Consider the following 6,450-nt stretch of genomic DNA (forward strand, 5'->3'; position numbering starts at 1 on the left):
TCATTACTAGTTAACGTTAAAGGGATTGTTGGCTCAGTAGAGCTCTGACTGTTTGTCAGCCTGGCTACAGTGCTGAAGAGAAACCTGGGGTTGTTCTTATTTTCTTCAATCAGTGACGAATAGTAAGATGTTCTGGCTTTGCGGAGGGCTTTCTTATAAAGCAGCAAACTATTTCTCCAGGCTAAATGATGATCCTCTAAATTTGTGACACGCCATTTCCTCTCCAGCTTACGAGTTATCTGCTTTAGGCTACGTGTTTGAGAATTATACCACGGAGTCAGGTACTTGGATTTGAGACCTTAGTTTTCACAGGAGCTACAGTATCCAGAGTCGCATGCGTAGTGAGGAGGTAAAATTACTAACAAGATAATCGACCTCTGTTGGAGTAGCGTTCAGATAGCTGCTCTGCTCTGTGTTGGTACAGGGCATTGAAGATGATAACAGTGGGTGGATTATATTCTTAAACTTAGTTACAGCACTTTCAGAAAGACATCTACTTTGATAAAGTCTGCTCTCCACTGCTGTGTAATCAATTATTGTAAATGTAAATGTTATCAGGAAATGATCAGACAGCAGAGGGTTTTCAGGAAACACTGTTAAATGTTCAGTTTCTATGCCATATGTTAAAACAAGATCTAGAGTGTGATTAAAGTGGTGGGTGGGTTCTTTTACATTTTGAGAGAAGCCAATTGAGTCTAATAACAGATTAAATGCCATGTTGAGGCTGTCATTTTAGCATCTACATGGATGTTAAAATCACCCACAATAATTATTTTATCTGAGCTGAGCACTAAATCAGATAAAAAGTCTGAGAAATCAGAGAGAAACTCTCTGTAAGGCCCAGGTGGACGATAGATGATAACAAGTAAGACTGGTTTCTGAGTTTTACAGCTGGGGTGGACGAGGCTCAGCATCAGGCTTTCAAATGAATTAAAAGACTGTCTTGGTCTTTCGTTAATTAATAGACTGGTGTGAAAAATTGCTGCCACACCGCCCCTCGGCCTGTGCTTCGGGATTTCTGGTAGTTAGAATGACTCGGGGTGTTGATTCATTTAAACTAACATACTCATCCGGCTGCAACCAGGTTTCTGTAAGGCAGAGTAAATCGATTTGTTGATCAATTATTAAGTCATGTACTAACAGAGACTTGGAGGAGAGAGACCTAATATTTAATAATCCACATTTCACTGTTTTACTCTTTGGTTCAGATGTGGATACTGTATTGTTCTTTCTTTGTGATTTTTATGTTTAAGTTGTTTATTGCTGGTTTTAGTTTGTTTTTTGTCTTTTTGGGAGCTGACACAGTCTCAATGGAGATGGGTTTTTGGGGGTAGCAGGAGGAGAGAAGCTGCAGAGAGGCGTGTAAGACTGCAACTCTGCTTCCTGGTCCCAACTCTGGATAGTCATATTTTGGGGGGTTTAATAAATTGGTCCATATTTCTAGAAATGAGAGCTGCTCCATCCAAAGTGGGATGGATGCCGTCTCTCCTAACAAGACCAGGTTTCCTCCAGAAGGTTTGCCAATTATCTATGAAGCTCACATCGTTTCTGGGACACCACTCAGACAGCCAGCAATTTAAGGAGAACATGCGGCTAAACAGTCAGAGCTCTACTGAGCCAACCATCCCTTTAACGTTAACTAGTAATGACTTCATGAACTTCTTCACAAATAAAATTTTTATCATTAGAGAAAAAATTACCAATAATCATCCCACAGATGTAATATTATCTACAGCTACTTTTAGTACCATCAATGTTAAGTTAGACTCTTTTTCTCCAATTGATCTTTCTGAGTTAACTTCAATAATTAATTCCTCCAAACCATCAACGTGTCTTTTAGACCCCATTCCTACAAAACTGCTCAAAGAAGTCCTGCCATTAATTAATTCTTCGATCTTAAATATGATCAACCTATCTCTAATAATCGGCTATGTACCACAGGCCTTCAAGCTGGCTGTAGTTAAACCTTTACTTAAAAAGCCATCTCTAGACCCAGCTGTCTTAGCTAATTATAGGCCAATCTCCAACCTTCCTTTCATATCAAACATCCTTGAAAGAGTAGTTGTCAAACAGCTAACAGATCATCTGCAGAGGAATGGCTTATTTGAAGCGTTTCAGTCAGGTTTCAGAGCTCATCACAGCACAGAAACAGCTTTAGTGAAGGTTACAAATGATCTTCTTATGGCCTCTGACAGTGGACTCATCTCTGTGCTTGTCCTGCTAGACCTCAGTGCAGCGTTCGATACTGTCGACCATAATATCCTATTAGAGTGATTAGAACATGCTGTAGGTATTACAGGTACTGCACTGCAGTGGTTTGTATCATATCTATCTAATAGACTCCAATTTGTACATGTAAATGGAGAGTCCTCTTCACACACTAAGGTCAATTATGGTGTTCCACAGGGTTCAGTGCTAGGACCAATTCTATTTACATTATACATGCTTCCCTTAGGCAACATCATTAGAAGACATAGCATAAATTTTCACTGCTATGCAGATGACACGCAGCTCTATCTATCCATGAAGCCAGGTAACACACACCAATTAGTTAAACTGCAGGAATGTCTTAAAGACATAAAGACCTGGATGGCCGCTAACTTTCTGCTTCTTAATTCAGATAAAACTGAGGTTATTGTACTCGGCCCTGAAAATCTTAGAAATATGGTATCTAAGCAGATTCTTACTCTGGATGGCATCACCTTGGCCTCCAGTAACACTGTGAGAAACCTTGGAGTCATTTTTGACCAGGACATGTCCTTCAACGCACATATTAAACAAATATGTAAGACTGCTTTCTTCCATTTGCGCAACATCTCTAAAGTTAGAAATATCCTGTCTCAGAGTGATGCTGAAAAACTAGTTCATGCATTTATTACTTCCAGGCTGGACTACTGTAATTCACTATTATCAGGAAGTCCTAAAAACTCCCTGAAAAGCCTTCAGCTAATCCAAAATGCTGCAGCAAGAGTACTGACAGGGACTAGAAAGAGAGAGCATATTTCTCCTGTTTTGGCTTCCCTTCATTGGCTTCCTGTTAAATCCAGAATTGAATTCAAAATCCTGCTCCTCACATACAAGGTCTTAAATAATCAGGCCCCATCTTATCTTAATGACCTTGTAGTACCATATCACCCCATTAGAGCACTTTGCTCTTGCACTGCAGGCCTACTTGTTGTTCCTAGAGTATTTAAAAGTAGAATGGGAGGCAGAGCCTTCAGTTTTCAGGCCCCTCTTCTGTGGAACCAACTTCCAGTTTGGATTCAGGAGACAGACACTATCTCTACTTTCAAGATTAGGCTTAAAACTTTCCTTTTGCTAAAGCATATAGTTAGGGCTGGACCAGGTGACCCTGAATCCTCCCTTAGTTATGCTGCAATAGACGTGAGGCTGCCGGGGATTCCCATGATGCATTGAGTTTTTCCTTCCAGTCACCTTTCTCACTCACTATGTGCTAATAGACCTCTCTGCATCGAATCATATCTGTTATTAATCTCTGTCTCTCTTCCACAGCATGTCTTTCATCCTGTTTTCCTTCTTTCACCCCAACCGGTCGCAGCAGATGGCCGCCCTCCCTGAGCCTGGTTCTGCCGGAGGTTTCTTCCTGTTAAAGGGAGTTTTTCCTTCCCACTGTCGCCAAAGTGCTTGCTCATAGGGGGTCATATGATTGTTGGGTTTTTCTCTGTATTTATAAAGCGCCTTGAGGCGACTTTTGTTGTGATTTGGCGCTATATAAATAAAATTGAATTGAATTGAATTGAAACATGTCACTCCTGGTCTGATTGGGGAGGGGACCAGAGAAAACTACAGAGTCCGACATTGTTTTGGCAAAGTTACACACCGATTCAATATTGATTTTAGTGACCTCCGATTGGCGTAACCGGGTGTCATTACTGCCGACGTGAATTATGATCTTACTGTATTTACGTTTACCCTTAGCCAGCAGTTTTAAATTTCCTTCAATGTCGCCTGCTCTGGCCCCTGGAAGACAATTGACTATGGTTGCCGGTGTCTCTAGCTTCACATGTCTGAGAACAGAATCACCAATTACCAGAATTTGACCCCGGCGGGTGTGTCGCCGAGTGGGAAAAAGCAGTTGAACACATGAACAGGTTGGTGGTGTACCTGGGGCTTCTGTTTAAGACTATGCTTCCTCCTCACCGTCACCCAGCCGCCTCTTTCCCCAGCTGCTTGGGGTCTGCGGGGAACAGCTAGCGGGGCCTCACGCTATCTTCGGCTGCACCAGCTACAGGGGCCTGGCTAGCTACGGGTGAATGAAGGGTGCGGCCGAGTCTCCAATTCAGTAATCCTGGCCTCCAGAGCTGCAAATATGCTACATTTGTTACAGGTATCATTACTGCTAAAGGAGGCCGAGGAGTAACTAAACATCTGACACAATGAGCAGGAAAGTGCAGGAGGGACAGGTGAAGTAGCCATGGTGCTAACGAGTCGGCTACGAGCTAAGCTAAGCTAGCGAAACAGTAAAGAGACAGTGAGTGAATACTTTGGCTATAAATTAGGTAGTGAGTACACAGAAAGGGTGATTCAGATGAAGCACGTTAAGATTATACTATGAAAAAGGGATGTATCAAAAGATTTAAATTAAATTGCTAAGCAGAAAAGCTACTCAGAGACACCACTGTGTTTGAGCAGGAACATAACACAATCTATTGTGTTATGGATCTTGAGCTATAGAAAGAACAGGCTTACAAAACACATATACCATGTTATTCACTATTGTCCTTTATCCATTTATATTCTTTTTATTAAGCTTTGAGTAGTGGCATTTGATTAGAACAGTTATTCAACATATTACCTGTGTGGTTTCAGTTAGGTTATTGCACACATGAAGAGTTGGCCTCTGTCCTTACAGACAGAGTGAATGCTGAGGTCGAGTCACACACGCACACACAAGCAGTAGTTAAACCCATGTGTAGGGGAGAGTTCAAATATTTAGAAAACAGTTTGCAAGGCCTTGTAGCTGTTTGATTGTGCTTGCAGGAGAGACTGTTTGTTCCAGGGGATAAGCAGAGTGGAAGATTATTGGGAAGGATCTGGCCTCGGGAAGAAGAAGATGTTCTTTCAATGTGTTAAAAGTTGTCAACATTGATTGTATTGTACCTACTTTACGCATGAGGGGGCGTTCCAATACCCTGATGTTCATAAAAACTATTGTTGTGTGGTTTTCGGAGAGAGATCGATGCTGTCTGCGTGCAGTATTCATCTCCCACACGTGTGCATTAAAATCATCGTTTTGACTTGACCCGGCCGGACCAGTGTTGTTATTTTGGTTTTCCTCTTGTATCCATCCCCAATATTTTGAACCCGTAACACTTTTTAACCATTCCAAAACCACTCCCCTAAACCCGTACCTCTTCAGTTTTTTTAATAGAATTTCATGATTAACAGTATCAAACGCCTTCTTTAGATCTAAGAAAATGACGAGCACAAACCTCTTATTATCCATACATTCCGTTATCTTTTCCATTAAATCTATCAATGCCAAAGCTGTTGATCTGTTGCCTCTGAACCCATACTGACTATCTGTCAGTAATTCATATTTTTCCACAAAACTGTCAAATCATTTTATGAAAAGTTTTTCCAGTATCTTAGAGAACTGGGAGAGTATTGACACTGGTCTATAGTTTGTAAAATGATGCCTTTCACCTGTTTTGTAAATGGGAATAACTTTATCAACTTTCATTTTTGTGGAAAAAAACCCTTTTTGAAACGACAAGTTGAATATGTATTTTAATGCTATTACTATACCATCAATAACTGTCTTTACTGTTACCATATCAATATCATTCCAGTCTGTACTGGTTTTGTTCTTTAGTCCTCTATCCATCCATCCATCTTCATCCGCTTTATCCGAGGCCGGGTCGCGGAGGCAGCAGCCTAAGCAGAGAAGCCCAGACCTCCCTCTCCCCAGCCACCTCCTCCAGCTTATCCGGGGGAATACCAAGGCGTTCCCAGGCCAGCCGAGAGATATAATCTCTCCAGCGTGTCCTGGGTCTGCCCTGGGCCTCCTCCCGGTGGGACATGCCGGAACACCTCACCCAGGAGGCGCCCAGGAGGCATCCTTGTCAGATGCCCGAACCACCTCAACTGGCTCCTTTCGATGTGGAGGAGCAGCAGCTCTACTCTGAGCCCCTCCCGGATGGCCGAACTTCTCACCCTATCTCTAAGGGAGAGGCCAGCCACCCTTCGGAGGAAGCTCATTTCTGCCGCTTGTATCCGCGATCTCGTTCTTTCGGTCACTACCCACAGCTCGTGGCCATAGGTGAGGGTAGTCCTGTTATGACATAGTTAGTCCTCTAACTATGTCATAAATCTCTTTCTCTTCCACTGCTCTTAAAAACATTGAGCTTCTATTCCTTTCAATATTTTCCCCAGTGTCCCTTTCTATTCCATCCACCTTTATTTCTTCTGCCAGTTTTGGCCCTATGT

Source organism: Oreochromis aureus, linkage group 9, assembly GCF_013358895.1.
Source record: "Oreochromis aureus strain Israel breed Guangdong linkage group 9, ZZ_aureus, whole genome shotgun sequence".
NCBI lineage: Eukaryota > Metazoa > Chordata > Actinopteri > Cichliformes > Cichlidae > Oreochromis > Oreochromis aureus.